This window comes from Trifolium pratense, linkage group LG5 (genome assembly GCF_020283565.1).
Source record: "Trifolium pratense cultivar HEN17-A07 linkage group LG5, ARS_RC_1.1, whole genome shotgun sequence".
Lineage (NCBI taxonomy): Eukaryota > Viridiplantae > Streptophyta > Magnoliopsida > Fabales > Fabaceae > Trifolium > Trifolium pratense.
Window position 1 is genome coordinate 19342264 of NC_060063.1, and position 17209 is coordinate 19359472.

Genomic DNA, 17209 nt, shown 5'->3' on the forward strand with positions numbered 1-17209 from the left:
ATCTTTTTTTTTTACAGTTAAAACTATTTTTTTATTTCATGCATTTACAACAATAACTAATACTCTAATGGTTAATAAAGACAATACAATAACTAAGACATTAAGATATTGTATTCAAAATAGTTTTTTTTTTTTTTGACAACATTGTATTCAAAATAGTTAACGAACTTCTCTTAATACAAATTATTTTTGAGAATCTGAGTTTGATGGAACCAGTTTTCCGCCAAACTTTACTTATCCCGTGGTCAAAAATAAAATAAAGACAATATAGAAAATTATTTCATTCATCAAGTAAATCTCGACTTAATCACTTGTTTGAAAGGGGGAAAAGGATTGCACAAAGTTACTACATGTTGCACTGATGATTTTCAGCCGTCAAATCTTGAATCAAGGGTAGAGATCATTTAGTACTGATTTTTTGAAAATATAATATAAGCTGTCCGATCATAAATAGATGGCTGAGATCTATTATAGCGGAAAATAATGTTGATGCTGATTCTAATCATGTTCTAAATCCAGCTGTAATTGCAGTCTGATCTGATTATGGTACTTGTTTATAGTATTTTTTTTCTAGCTCCATCGATTTGTAGATGATTAACCATAAAAAAAAAATAGTTTTATTTTATTTTTGTAACTTTTTTTACGGGACTTTTGTAACTTAGTTTTTTTGAATCAATATACTTGTAACATTTTTTTTGACGGTCAATATTCTTGTAACATAATTAATTATTACTAGCAAGCCAGGCAGGCGCGTTCCGCACCTGCCTGTGTCTAACTTATGTGTCCAAAAAAAATATGACTTATGTTATAGTAAATTTGTTAATAAAAGATTTTTGCTACTTAAAAAATATGTGTTTTATGTTATAGTGAGTTTGTTAATAAAAGATTTTTTTTGCTATTAAAAAAATCAAGAGTATTGTTGGTAACTTGGTATTATGAAAAGTCCACACAAAAACTCATGTATCCTCTTTATATATAGTAATGGTGTACATGATTTATTAGTAAGCAACCGTATAAAAGTGAGTTGTTTGAATTTAATCCAATAGAAATGAAACTGCTAGGGGTAAAATGGTAATAAAAAAAGTCCATACCAAAATGAGGTATCCTCTTTATATTATGCTAGAGTTTAATTCACTACTACAAAAAAGAGATTTAATAGCGCCTATTTAATAGCGCTTATTTAAAAAGCGCTATTAAAACATAGAAACGGAGCCTTATAATAACGGTTTTAAGATGAGCGCTATTAAATATTTGAACCTAGGTATGCTACAATAGCGCTTTTGAGAAAAGCGTTATTAAAGCCGTCAGCAAGGAACTCTATAATAGCATTGTTTAAAAGCGCTATTAATTCGGATATCCTATAATAGCGCGTTTTTGCATAAGCGCTATAGTAAAGCAAATCAATAAATTAAAAAACTGTTATGGCTGGGTGTCGAACCTTTGACCCCTTGGTTGATGAATAATAATAAAAAAAACAGATCAATTTTTTTAAAGAAAAAACTTATCTCCTACTCTCACACAATTGCATCGTTCCTACTCACAGTTCCTTGGTTCCAACTTCCAACTCTCCTCTTTCTCTACTCTAATTCCTGATCAACGCCATCTTGTCAATCCTCCATCTCCATCCTCCATCTCCACCTTGCCGTCGAACCCTAATTCCTTATACCCTCGTTCAACCTCAATCTCCGTCGAACCTTATGTCCTTCGTTTCGGCCCAAAACACCTCCATCGAACCCTAAATTTCTCAATTCTCAGTATACCCAGAACGACAATTCTCTGTGTAACAACCTTATATAGTTATATCTCAACATTTTCATTGATTGGGTAACGACAATTCTCTGTGTAACCCACTGTTTTGATTGGGTTTATCTTTTATTTTAATTTTAATTTCATTGATTCATATTATATGGGATTGTTAATTGTTGATTTGATTGATGATGATTGTTAATATTAACCAGTATTACTAGTATTTTTTAATTTCAAGCTGTGTTTGTTTTCTTGCCATTTGAATTGTGTCTGCTGCATGTTTATATTGGGGTTTTGCTGTTGTTTCAGTGGTGTCACAAGAGGTGTCTGCTGTTTGAGGATATTTTTGGTTTGTGCTTTAATTGGTTTGGTATGGCTGTGTGTTTTTGTTGGGTTTGGCCGAGGGAATGTGTCTTTTCTCCGTGTTTCCTTTAAATTGTTACGCCTCGGTTTGGTTTGATGTATTGTGCTTCTTGATAATGGTTGAAATAGTCATCAAGCTAATGTTAATGTGGCAGCCCTCTTTGAGCTTGATTCATTCCCCAATTGTTACTCTTTTGAATTTCATCTTTGATTTTATGTTACTAGTGTTGTGTGATCAAATTTTTTGATTACTGTAGACTGGTGATTTTATTTCATTCTGTGTGGTAGTAGTTGGAAGCTTATCCACTGATCTTTAAAAGCTAGCTGACTAAATATACATTTGATAGCTTCATATACCACCGACATGGTACACCAATTTCACGGTTTCTATCATTCCTCTGTTTTTATTTATATCCATATAGTTGAGGCTAACTCCTAACAAATATTGCGAACTTATTTGGTTTCAGATCATGTTACTATGAACTTTGCCAGAAGTGGAGGACATGGGATGTTAACAAATGTAATGAGGCATACTACTCCTATGATACTTCAAATTCACATTTGTTCAAGATACATTTGTTAGATTTCCTTTAAGTCATTTTAAATGAGACTTTAGAATACAAGCTGACCGAAATGCATTGTGTTGTTGAATTTTTTCACTTCTATGCAGGGACGGACACATGTAGGGGCTGAGTGTGACTTTAGCCACACCAGATGTTTCCAAAAAAAATTTATATACTGAAAAGAAAGAAAAAAGTACAGAATTGTTAACCTCAAACAATCACATATTCTTTCTCTCTTCCTCTTCAAATTCTCAAATAAGCAAGATTAGAAGTGTCTACCTCAAATCCTCAATCTTCAATTTTCTACCAGTTGTAAGCTTATAGGTGTGTTTGAAAATCTAAGGTAAAGTGAGTATTCCAATTTTCTCCTATTCTTTTCTCCTTTTTCAGCTGAATCCTAAAACCTCAATTTGTTAAAATTTCAATTTTCTCAATTTATCATAAATGGGTACCTTTATAATCAATTGGTGTGAAGAACAATAGTTATTTAGTTGTGATTTTGATCTGTTATGTTCAATAGGTTATTGTATGATTGCATTACTTTGTATTGTTAATATACCTTGAATTTGTTCCTCTAGCTTTGATAGTCTGCTTTGGTGTTTGATGATATGGTTATTTGTTTGGATAGTGTCCTGCTATATTATGCAAGTGTTGTAATGTTTCCTTACCATGAGTTCAACAATAAAAGAACATAGGCATCACAATAATAACGGGAAAATAACTTGACTTTACTCAATTTAAAATCACAACTAAAGAGCCCCAATTTGTTAAGAATAGAGAATAGAACAATTCTAAGGAATTGACATGAGTTGCACTAGACCTCACTGAATTAGCTTATTGGCATTGTAAGTGTTAAAGAAACAAGTGTTAAGTCACTTATTAAGGAGACATTTGAGAAGTTGTTGTTTATTAGTGGCTTGAGTTTGTCTAGTATTAGGGGGCAAGTGTATGACGGAGCTAGCAATATGCGAGGTAAGTTTGATGGTTTTAGAACTTTAATCCAAAATGAGAATCCATCTTATTATGTGCATGGTTTTGCCCATCAACTTCAATTGACACCTATTTCTTGTGCTAAGACTTGCAAAGATGTTAGTGGTTTTTTCGGTAAAATCAATATGCTTGTTAATTTCATATAGTCTTCTAATAAGAGACAAAAATTGTTTTAGGAATCAGGACAAACAAGTAACCCAGTTTGCAAAATTTCTTTTATGTTTAGCCACACTGATATTAAACGTCTGGATCTGTCCCTGCTTCTATGTAATGTATAAAATTTGCATTGATGTCAGGTTCTGCATGACTAGGCATCCCAGCGATATATTTGTTGAAATTTGTGAGATGTCTTTCCTTTCACAAGGTATAGGTTAATGACTTTCTTTATGGTTTTTTTTATCACACCTAGCTGGCGCACTATTTATGTGGAGGATATTGCTTGCTCAGATTCTTAGTTCACAGTTTTTTTTATATTTAAGGTTTGGCTAACTAAAAATTTGTCAAAGCAAAGTTTTACTATAGTACATTTGAAACATATTTTTATTGTGTTATGATCTTTTTAGGCTGACTTCTATCAATGAAAGAACCATCCCTTCCTATTTCTTTGTTCTGTCAGATAGAATTATAAGAAGACCCAAAAGAGCCATTATTTACCACTTTAGGCGGTGGGGGTGAATTGGGTGGGGGGGGGGGGGGGTGGTTACATACAACCGAGGCAAAGTGGTTTATGATTGAATCTCAGAGGCATTCTTATCATTTGGTAGATCCAAATCCATGGCCTAGTTCGGGTTCACTCGGAGCTTTGGCAACCATATTAAACAGAAAATCAAATGGTACACAAAATAAGAAAGGTTGCATCTTAAATTAAAATCTACTGTTCATATGATCTATTTGTATTGAATGAATGGAATGCTAATTGTCCAATTCAATAGCTATTACTTCAAATGTTATCTGACTTTGTTGCTATGTCAAAATTGTGGACATTATTATGAAATGGAAGCCTTGTATGAACTCTCTCCGGTTGACAAGTCTTAATTCATTACATTTTTATATCGGAACAAATGCAGCCTTATTATCACAGGTTAGTGTCCTGCTGTGTGCCATTCTTTTGCTAGAATACATGACGGTGATGTGTCTTTAAAGCCTAATGCATTCTTGTTTAAAGATTAAAGAATTATATACTTATGTAGGTATCAGCTGAAGATATTAAGTTAGTCTTGTTCTATTTACACAGCACATCTCCTAAATTGATTAAGTTAATCCATCCATTCATCATTTTCTGTATGTGGTAAGTTTCACATTAAATTTTTATCACATCATCTCCCCAATTAATTGCATTTCCATTCAATTATCAGCCTTAAAATAAATGTCGAACATTGCTCTCAATTTTGCTAAAATAGAAACACAACTTTGTTGCACAGCTGCAACAAGATCAAGTAATTTGGTTAATGTAGCTAAACTGAATTCTTAAACCACTATAATCCTGTTTGTTCTAATTGGGTGATTGGGTCTTCTAAAAGCTACCGCATGACATGTTAATGCATGTTGGACTTATAGCATACAGTTAACGTATTATATGTTTAAGTATAATTGGAATTTAATAATTTTTTTAAGGATTGCACTTAATAATGTTATGTTTACAGTTTTAAAAATTTGACTCAAGTTTTTTTATGTTAGTGCAATAGTTTCCTAAGAATTAGTTTGAAATTCAATTCTAACTCAATTTTATGTTATTTTTTTTTACTTGTAGTACTTTGGTTCCCACTAATCTCGTACATACTCTAGGGATATGTTAGATGTGGTGAAGAAGGAATGGGTTGTCTATATGATCACTAATGTGATCAACGGGCCAAAAGTACTAAGGTATGAAATTGAATTGATATAATATTTTAGTTTTTTGGCTCAATTCATTTGAGAAAACACATTATGTTTCGCTCAAATGGTTGATTTAAGCCTAAGTATAACAATAGCAGTCGGTTCTTGTTTGATTTTTTTGGTCTTTAAAGGAGCTGATTTATATATGTTCATTTTAATATATTTTTTGCGCTTTTTGGATGGCTTGCTGCAGAATTTCTGCATTATAACTTCTGGTTAACAGGAGAAAGGTGCATGCTGGCTTGTTTGGAAAATAGCAGAGGGAAAAGAATGCAAGATAATTTGACCTCCTCAATTTGGTGGTGCTTTAAGGGTGATGTTATAATCATTTTACAGATTCAAACATGTTAGAAGGTTTTTTTGAACGATTAATGTTCCGGATAACGATAAGTTGTGATACTTTAATTGTTGCAAAATCACTAATTTTTGATTTAGCATGTTTTAGTCTCTATGATATGATGATTAGAATTAATCTGTTACTAAATATTGATGATGTTAGGGAATTGGAGATGGTGTTAAACTATGCTTCTTTGGCAACTATTTGGTTAGTTTTCTGCAATGTGGTCCTTTGTTTCTAGCTACGCTAAGTAAAGGCCTAACTAATACAAAAGTGTTGGTGGTTTTTTTCATCTTTGTTTTCTTTTGTTCAAATGTGAAAATGTTTAACTAGATTGACTTGTGGTTTTTTTTCCTGAATTTTAACTCAACTTTGTTTTCCTTTTCCTTCTTTATTTTCTCACACAGAGCAAGAAGCTACTGCCACACAAGGAGATTGCTCGCACCTTCGTCGAAGACGTCAAGTAAGTTTAGACTCTTGCTCTCTTTCTTTATCACTTCAAAATCTCACTTTATTTTGTTTGATTTGAGTGTGGTTAGTTCATGCATTTGGAAGTAGCTCAAAACCCTCTCAGCAAAGTCGCTCCCCTTCAGTCTGGTTGGGACCTCACAGGTGCCGCAGAGTTTGTTCTTTTTTCTCTGCTCTGCGGCAAATTTTCTGCTCTGTTAGACTATAATATCAGCAGGTGTTTTACTGGAGTTTGTGGCTGTCAATAATAACTCATGGTCTAGGACATAGGTATTTTTGGTGTATCAATGGTGTCTTTTTTTTTATTTAGTTAGTTTTGTGATTTTTCCAACTCATTGCTTACTAAGGCTTAGCAATGCATCTATATGCTCTGTAATTCATATATTGATTATAGTTTAAATGCAAATTGAATTTGGATTTGAAGATATCCATATTGTATTCTAGTAATTTGTAATTAGATCTGAGTAGCATATTTTCTAATCAATACTTAGTATGGTACACTGTTTGAATGCCTTCTGTGGTGTTTGATTACAATCAATGAAATTTGTTGGCTCTTTATTTTATATTCAACGTATAGCCTAATAAAAAAAATTGTTTTTTTTTTTTAAAAAAGGACTTTTAATAGCGCTTATTCAATAAAGCGTTATTATAGGTAATGCGGGCGCTATTAAAGAGTGTGTATTTGAAGAACTATAATAACGCTTTATTCTCGGGCGCTATTAAATATATCACCTATAATAGCGCTTCTTAAATAAAACGCTATAAATGCCTTCTCCGAAAGCTCTTCAAGGTAGAGTAATACAACTTACGACAGCGGTTTTTTTAATAAGCGCTATTAAATGTAGACATATGATAGCGTTTTATAACGCTATTATAGGCATCAAACCTATAATAGCGGTATCAGTAATAGCGCTTTAAAACGCTATTAAAAGTAAAATAAAGCACTATTAAAGGGGCTTTTTTGTAGTAGTGATTGCTGTGCACCGTCGGTGTAATTTTTTTTTACACATACATCCAATGACGCGTTGCCACATCATTTAATGAATGTGACACATCATGTGTTTTTAATGACCATACATGATGTGTCTGTATATTATTGGACGCATGTGCAAAATATCTTTACACCGACGGTGCATATAAATTAAATTCATTATGCTATTGTAGAATTTATGTTATTTTAATTTCATCTGCAAATTATACGAATATTATTTATCACATTGAAATCATTACAGAAAAAAGAAAAAGAGAAGATATAAACAGACCAAGAGAGAGCGGAGTATTTTTTACAGTGCGAAATCCCAACATTCTAGTATCGACGGCTAGCATGCTTATTCACCGCTGCTGTACAGAGAGTGAAAGAAGAAACCCAAAAACGAAAATATGTTAGATTTATGGTGTGTTGGGATAATTCATAATAAGCAAACCTGAGTGTGAAGAAAAATATTGGGACTCAAGAGATTTGTTGGTAAACAAATAGAGAACAAAAAAAACGTTTGATAAAATAGAGCAACATTGAATGGAAGAGAAAACTGCCTTGTTTAAACTAACCGTTTGAAACTTGGAAGTTACATATATTGTGTTTTAAACTAACTGTTTGAAACTTGGAAGTTACATATGTTGTGTTTCATTTCTAACTGTCAGAGGCAGGGGTAGTAATGGGAATAACAAAAATCCATACCAAAAACTTGTATCCTATTTATAATAACTAGCGGCCAGACAGGGCGCTTTCCGCGTCTGTCTGTGTCTACTATGCAAACTTATGTAAAAAACGATATGTAACATCCCGACTTTAATTAATAAAAGAATATTAATTAGAGATGATTGATAGAGACTATTTTGGCATAAGTGATTAAATAAAGAGGGAAGACTTAATGGACACAGACTTATTTGGTAGTAAGTGGAAGGACAAAATAGACATTATCCTTAATATATTAAGGCAAGAAACAATGCTAACCTCAATTAGCGCCAAAACTGCAACCATAATTCCGCCCAAGTGCTTCAACCCTTCAACTTCTTTTTTTTAATTTTTTTATTAAATGAATTATATTTTTGACCAAATTGCCACACCGGTTAGTTTTCTCTTTTTTACAAAACACTCTTGAGTTCTCCATATTTTATCAATTCCAACTCATTCTTCTTCTATTCCAATAATTAATTGGATATAGTTTCACTTCACCAAATTCATTCTTCTTTTTTCACGAAACTCTTTCTTACCAAACACCACATTCATTCTTCTTCAATTTTCATTGTGAGTTGTTGTGACTATCCTTCTTTATTGAAACACACATACTTTCATCTTCTTCTCAACTCTGCCAACAACTTTTCCTCTTCTCACAATGGACAACTTCTAAGCTTAATAGCTTATAAGGTATCTTTTTCTCCTAAACCATAAATACTGCGATTTTCTTATTTGGTTTTCTTAATTTCTAAGCTTATTAGCTTATAAGCTTAATTTCTTATTTGAACTCTTACAGTGATTTTCTTATTTAGTTTTCTTGAATGATTGAGCTCAAATTTCTTCCTCTCTTAATTTGGTTTTCTTTTCCTTATTTTGTATATAAGTTGTAACATATCTGAGCTTATGTAGATCTTGATGGCTTTACTAATTATAAGTTGTAACAACTTGATTTTGTTTTCTTCTAAGTGGGCACATTCTTAATAATATTTGTAATCTCTGGGCACATTCTTAAATTATAAGGAGTAATTTTCAAGTTTTTATTTTCATGAAAGGCTATAGAAAATGTTTGTATAAGAAACGTGCATGCTATTTAAATTTCTACACCAGTAGAGACAAAAAAAAAAACTCCACCTCACATGAGCAAATAAAGCATCAGCTCTCAGCACATTCAAGGATAGCAGCACATCACAAGAGACAATACAATGGATTTGTCCATTAACCAAAAAAGACCAAAAAAATCACCTAATTTGATCAACCTTCTCTATGGGATCTGCAATACTCCCGTTAAAAATGTCATTATGGAATAAACAAACTTTTTTTTTTGTTCAATATTGTTATAACTAATTTTTTTTTCATATATATATAATATATGCAACATGAACCTGTCCTATTTTGCACATAGACATCGATGTCGGGTTATTATTTGGACGTTCTTTTTTGAAAAAATTACTTTGGGTAATCCTAAGCACATGAATAATAGAACGGATTGGATAACTCGGAGTACAACCCGGACCTGTCCTAACTAGATGTCTGATTATTATTTGGACATTTTCTTTTGTCAAAAATTGTTTCAGATAGAGTTGAGACCAACCTAAAACCTCGAAACTATTAGATTGAGGCTGGTCTTTGGGTTGCGTTGGGTTATGCACACCTTTAACAACCACTGATATGTTCTTGCTTCCAATGACACCATACAATATCAATTGAAGTACACTACATCGCAACAACCGAAAACAACCTCCAAATATTATACTTTATATCTCACAATGAATGATCCAACTGGAAAAAAATTGTTCCAAACTAAATGATCCTTTCTAATTTTCAATGTGATATTAATTTCATTTTTCCAACATGATTAATCGTAAATGTGAGTGACTGTACCTTCTATTTGTACCCTACCCTCACAATTCGGTTCGAACAAAACTACGTATCTATATATATATATATATATATATATATATATATATATATATATATATATATATATCATAGACTGTTGTCCAACCCTAATTCATTTAAACCAATGAAAATCTTTCCGTCATGGAAATTATTTTATAACATGTGACTAAATTCCACGATTACGGACTTTCGTACATGTATTAAAATAAGTAGACTCAGGAATTGAATCAGGATATTCAGGATAGTTAGAATTACCCCGGGAAGGTTTTCTTTCTTTTGGGCAAGATAACCATTCAGGATTAAGAATTATATTTCAGAATTTATCAGGATACTTGGTCATTAGTACCAATATCAAGAAGCGTGGTCATTAGTACCATGTCATGGGATTCATTCAGAATCCAAAATCATGTAATAAGAACTGTATGCTCATGTTGTATTCCGACGTACATTATTATCGGTAATACCAGGCCAGACACTCCGGGACCGGCTTACCTTGGAGTGATCCTGTTATGATAAAATTGACAAGATAATAATAAGTGTTACACCTTTATTGCTTTATTATCTTATTATGAAAAATTCAGTATTATGTCAGGATTAGAACTATTAGATATTCAGGTTCAGGTTAAGTTAGAAACTATTAGTTCAGTTGCCCCGGTGTAGTCACCATTAGTTGGGTAGTAGGAGCTCACTGAGGCTTAGTAGTCTCATCCCACGACTTTCAATTTTTTTTAGGTAAACAGGTTAATCGGAGCAAGGACCAGGAGGGAACTGATGATCGAGGTTGAGCTTGGATTATCGGATTAGAAGACTATCGTCTTCTTCTTTGTTTTTTATGGCAATTTTGCAGCAGCTGTCTAAAGCATCTTTGGCACTGAGTAACAGCTATAATTTGCTCTCTAACATATATACTTGAAGGCCAAGACTCACACATAAGGTTGCATCTATAAAAGGCATGCAAATCCAAGAGAAAGAGCAAGAGTTCAAGCTAAAAATCATCAAATACTTGTTTTTGTCTACAAGTCATAAAGCTCTTCTTTCATCACTCAAACTCAGGCTCTTCATTCACATCATATTTCTGAGTTTGCTGAGTGTTTCTATTTGCTTCTCAAACAACCTTTGAGTTTCTACAAGCAAATTTCTCAAGAGACCACTTTTCAACATAACCCACTTTTGAGTGGTTGTATCTTTGTCTCTCAATTTTACCACTCACACTCCAGCTCTCTATCAACCTATTGGATCACAATATTATTGAGTGTATTGAGTGTATTTTGTATAAGCTTCTCAAACTAGTTTTGAGTTTGTGTATAAGCTTAGATCCAGAACAACTTTCTTTGTAAAAGAAGATGGCTCAAGTCAATACGTAACTATTGATTGAGTGACACCTCTGTAAGGTTGAGGTAGATCAAGCTTGTAGGGCTTAGAGGTTTTTGATCTTGGTTTAGATCAAAGAAGATTTGTATTTGAGATCGGTAGTATCTCAAGATCATAGTGAAAACTCACAGGCGTGGGGACTGGACTAGCCCAAGATTTGGGTGAACCAGTATAATCTTTGTGTGTGAATCTCTCTAACCTTTAACTCTTTATTTTCTGTAAACACGCATCACACGAAACACTTCATTTACAGTTACTTTGAAATTCTCACGCAGCTGAGATTGTTCTTAGAACAATCTGATTTTTAATTCACTAACATTTATCCAAGTATATACTTGAGATCAATTTAGTAGATTGCAGGATTAATTTTAAAAGGGTCACAATTCAAACCCCCTCTTTCTTGTGACTATTTCTTCCACTTCAATTGGTATCAGAGCTCTGGCTCTAAGGTTTGAGCACTTAACAGTGTTAGAGAAAAAGATTCAGGAAGAAGTGATGTCAAAACCTGCAAATCAAAGTGCATGCCATAAGTGCAAAAAGAAGGGACATTCCAAAACGAAATGTTCTCAAAACAAGAAAATGCAAAGAGAGCTCGCTTCCAAGAAGAAATTCATGATGACAACAAAAGGTGACTTTGATGATTCAAAAATAGAAGAAAAAGACAACACATGCCTAATGGTAAATAAAGAGGTAACAGATTCTAAACCTTGTTTTTTATGTATTAAAAGGGAAGTTGAATTTAATAGTCTTCTAAATGACTCAAACTCTCTATCTCAAAAGTGTACTTTACTAGAAAATCAACTATTTGAGATGAAGAAAGAAAATGAGAAATTACAAATCTTGAATGATAAATATTTTAAAATTATTCAAGAATTGCAATACTCTCATCTTAATATGTTTGAGCAACAAAAGATTCTCCATGATAAACAAACCACTAATCATCTTTTAGAATGTTCTAAAATTCATGAAAAATATGTTGTTTTAAAAGAAAATATTTCAGATTTGGAAAAAGACATAACAAGCTCTGTAAAATCTACAAAGAATTTTCAAAACATTAAGGAATCACAAGTTATAATCTTTGACAAAACTAGTTTAGATTGTAGAACTTTTCAAAAACAAAAGTCATTTGAGGATTGTTTTGTTCCTCATAAAGATCAAAGAATACAAAGATACAAATGCTCATATTGTTCTAAATATGGTCATATTGAATCCTTTTGTTTTAAGAAAAAATTCAAAAGAAAAGAACATTCTCATCAGAAACAAGAACAGTCTCAGAATGTTCTGAAAATGCATTTTTATTCCAAATCTTCCTATAAGAGATCAACTTATTATCATAAGAAGAAATCTTATAAGAGGAACAACGCTAACCTTCAAGGACCCAAATCACTATGGGTACCAAAATCATTATTAACTTGTGTTGCAGGAATGTCTTTAAGCAATCAAGAAAAAGCCTTGAGGCTTGGGAAATTGATGCTCAAGGAATATGATTTTAGAAAGACAATATTTCCTCACATTTAAAAAAGGAGGAGTGGTGAATTTGCAACCTTTGAAATCATTGACAAAAATCAAACCAAAGGTACATGTATCATGAGTAAAATGATTTTGCTTAACATATAACTTCTTTAAATTTTCAAAATTGGAATTGAGGTTATTTCATATTCATCCTCATGGTCATGATTTTTATTTTAAAATCTTTATGTTTAATACTTAACTGAATTCTAAACCAAATCATGTTTTAAAGTCTTTTGGAAAAGAAATGTTTTTGGCATAAAAGTGCTTATCAATTAAGTATGAAACCTAATGCATATTTGCCCAAATTTTGTCTAGTAAGATATTTTTCAAAAAACTGATTTTAAAAAGGATAAAGTTTGTGAAACTTGTATGTATTGTGTCAAGAGCAGTCTTCATTTCAAAAATACAATTTCAACAACAAAAAAAAAACCTTTTGAATTACTACTTACTAGTTTGCTCTTGTCAAAACTACAAGTATTATGACTTTGTAATACTTGATGATTTATTCAAAGATCCATCTGAAATTTATTCTTAAAACATGAGAATGATTTCTTTAAAGACTTTTATGTTCTTTGAAAAATGGTTTAAACTTTAAAAGCTCAAAAGTTATTTTATGTAAGTAGTGATCATGGGGAGATTATGGAAAACTATATATCAAAACATTTTTTGAAGAAAATGATATTTCACTTGATTTTCTTGATTTAGAATTTTAACAAAAACAGAATTGTTATAAAGAAAAATTCATTGGCCGAAATATTTTTAATCAAGTGTTGAAAAATATTTTTGAAAGAAACCATAAACATTGCATATGTTTTTGAATCATGCTTCTATCTTGAGTAAAATTTCATTCCATGTGAAAATATTGAAATTCAATCATTTTATGCATTTATATTTTTGATGTCATTACTATACTTGACATAGTAAAGAAAACATTGAGAAAATTGTTTTAAAATATAAAAAACATATTTTGTTTACTCTCTAAATTAAAGATTATATAATATGCAATCTCAAAACTCATATTTGAAAAAGTATGCATATTATTTTTGATAATAAGAGAAACATTGATAATAGTGTTGATGATGAATGACAACAAATTATCATAAGATCACATCTCTCAATTATAAGAACTTTTTCCATTGGAATGAGCAATGGTATTGGTACACCACTTTGAAATTGTGAATAATATGGTACATAAATGGAAGAATCTCCCTCATCAACTCTCAAGAAGGAATACAAGTTGTTTAACAACATATTCCAACATTTTGTATTTTCAAGAAAAGTAAGCAAAGAAAAGAAGAGGCTGAAAAATTTATTCTTCTTTATGGGATGATCTTCACCGAGATTTTTCATACCTACAAATTTGATCTTAAGGAAAAGATCTTCATGCCAGCACCACATTTAATAAAAAAAAAATCATTACATGAGATAATAGATGTTGAAGTCAAACCTGGAAACAAAAGCTTTTTCAAAACATTTGTTGAAGCTGAGTTTTTCAAGAAGTACAATCTGAGAACGTTCTTGCTGTTATGATAACAACTTCTAAAGGCAAATGATCTCTCACTAAGGGTACTGGATCTTAGTCTAAGTCCATTCCCTTTGTGGACCTTGATGCATCGCTGCATTTTGACTTAAGTATAGACATTGGTGTTGATCTCACTCCTTCACAAAGCTGCTACAAGAGTTCTTGGAGAATTTTCAACCACACCTCATTTTTTTAACCACTTTGTGTTCTCTCCTTCTGTGAATCATTATCAAAGATCTTGATTCATTTTTTAGCTATGAATTTCAAAAAAAAAAAATTGCTCAAAATATCAAGCCCAAAAACCCCAGAATATTTGTTTCCATATTCTCTACATCCGCTGCACCAGTTTGAGATGAAGCAAACATCAGGCCTAAGCGTTCTAAGATGGGGCTTTAAAAAATGAGAGACACTTGGATGAGTTACTTTATACTGTGTTGGATCCAGAAGATTAATCTGAGAACGTTCTTTCTGCCAAGTCAACAAGTGAAAAGACAAAGAAGTTCTACTTGAAGATAACCAACTGCAGCTCTAATTTTTAATCTTGACACCTCATTATTCAAGCATTAACATTGGTATTGGACCAACCTCTTCTCAAACTATTGACTAAGATACTTTAGAGATGATGAATTTACTCAACATTCGAGAATACTCTAAAAGATAAAACTTTTCTCCTCAACCGTCAACCAAGTGTTCTATATTTACAATGACGAGCATGTGGTGAAATTTCAAACAATTGAAGATGCTCTCATCATTGAATCTCAAGTGAGGAAATCCATTATATAAGGTACACAAAATTCTAGATCTTATAACATTTGCATTATATTAAGCTTGAATACATTTATGCAATGTTATTATGTGATTGATTTGATGATCTTGAAATCTAGAATTCAGTGTGAAATTTTCTCTATGCAAGTATATGACTTTAAAAGCTTAAATTGCATATCATTGCTTGTTAATGACTAGTATGTGCATATGTTTAATTCATATCTTTAATGCACTCTTTGTTCTTACACTTTTTCATGATTTTTGTTCATATAATGGAGAATCATCTCTTTCAAAATATCATGCTAAGTGTTAAATGAATGAACATTGTTGCTATGCAAAATCATCTTTCTACACCTTTGTAAGCAATACATTTTCAAAAATGCTATACTCATATTGCTATCAAAGTTTTTGTTAAGGGTTATTTTATCAAGTTAGATTTTCTCCATATGTCTTAGTCACATTTTTCAATGATCAATTTTATTTTGACATACCAAAAGACAATTTTATTTTAAATTAACACTTGTCTTAATTTATTTTCATGATCTCGTGATAAATATTTTAAAAGTTCATGATAACATTGTTGATAAATATTTTTAAAATACAAGTCATGTTATGTGCTTAATGAAAAATTATCCATAATGATCAATGAATAATTTTTGGAGTTAGTCTCTTAATTATCCTTCATGAAGACCAAAACTTTTAGAACAAGAAAAATGACATAAAACTCATAATTTTGATAAACAATTATATATGTCATATTTGTTTTTACATAAGTTCGACTTATAGTATACTTTTTTTTATGAAAAAAAAAACATTTTTTCTACAAGTCTTTTATATGTGCACCGCTCTCAATATAAAACTTTGGATGAATCCAATTTTGTTGCACATCTTGATTAAGCCTATAATTTGTTTAATTGATAATTAAGTATAACTTTTTGAACATGGCTTCTCAAAAATTGAGATTTTGTTATGGCTTATGTAAAAGATCATCCTTCAAAGGTTTTAAATGAATATCCATTTTTTGTTGGATTTATTATTTGAAGGATTTTAACAAGAGAACATATGATTGGTCTTCATGAGAATAATTTGTGTGTCTACTCTCCATAAAATTAGAATTTGGTCTAAGAATAATAGTTCTTGCACATTGTCTAAGAATTTGGTCTAAGAATAATATTTGACTTCTTATTAACATATAAAAGTATTTTTTTTCTACACTTATGTGTTATGATAGAAATGTGATCAGATATTTTTACACAAGATGCTATTGAATATTTTGCTATAAAAAGGAAACATCTTCATCATAGAAGTATTTGGAAAAGAGAGAAATTTATTTTTGAGATATTGTCAATTTACTCTGATTTCAAAGTTTTTCATATGCGCAATTTTCTCTCTAATTTCAAAGTTTTTGGACAATTTTAAATTATATTTTATTGTTAAAATGACCACAACATAGTCTTGTCCATCATTTCTTTTGGAATGATCATGTTTTAAAAGAAAATAGTTACCTCTACCTAAATTATTTTGAAACTTTTAGAGAATATTCATCTCATAAGATTTAGGGGGAGTTTTTCTAAATTTTGAGAATATTTGTTTCTTTAGAACTTGCAATATCTTCGAGGTCAAAATCCTTTTTTAAATTGAGAATGTAAAACATTATCTTTTAAAATCAAATATGTTTACATGTGATTTAATCATTATTTATGTTGTGATTGCAATATTTGATTGAAATGATTATTGATGATCATACATGTTATGTGCTTTAATGTTTAAATGCAAACTTGATAAGTTTGATATATGAATGAACTTCTCAACTTCATGCTCTATGTATGCAATGTTTCTTACATTTGAATCCTATCATTGCACTTCATATTTAAAATTACTCCCAATAATTTTTGATAGATGACAAAAGGGGGAGAGATATATATGATGGATGAAACTAATTAATGAAGAATGTTATGAATTAACCTCTTGCATGTATTTAGGGGGAGTTTAATTAGAATGATAAGAATTAAACCCTTGCATGTGTTTAGGGGGAGCTTAATTGCATATCTACGAACATTCTTGCATTTGTTATTATTTCCATCCATAAAACATAAGATTTATTCAAAAGGTTCGTCATC

At 31.2% G+C, this 17209-nt stretch overlaps 2 long non-coding RNA genes across 2 annotated transcripts; both read left to right on the forward strand.

The window, feature by feature from the left end:
- Positions 1-1523: 1523 nt before the first annotated feature.
- Positions 1524-3043, forward strand: LOC123883711. The gene is made up of 3 exons (XR_006800409.1): positions 1524-2476; positions 2577-2629; positions 2780-3043. It is a non-coding gene; the product is annotated as an uncharacterized LOC123883711 (long non-coding RNA).
- Positions 3044-4569: 1526 nt separating this feature from the next.
- Positions 4570-6324, forward strand: LOC123883712. The gene is made up of 4 exons (XR_006800410.1): positions 4570-4950; positions 5413-5525; positions 5731-5850; positions 6037-6324. It is a non-coding gene; the product is annotated as an uncharacterized LOC123883712 (long non-coding RNA).
- The last annotated feature ends 10885 nt before the right edge of the window (positions 6325-17209 follow it).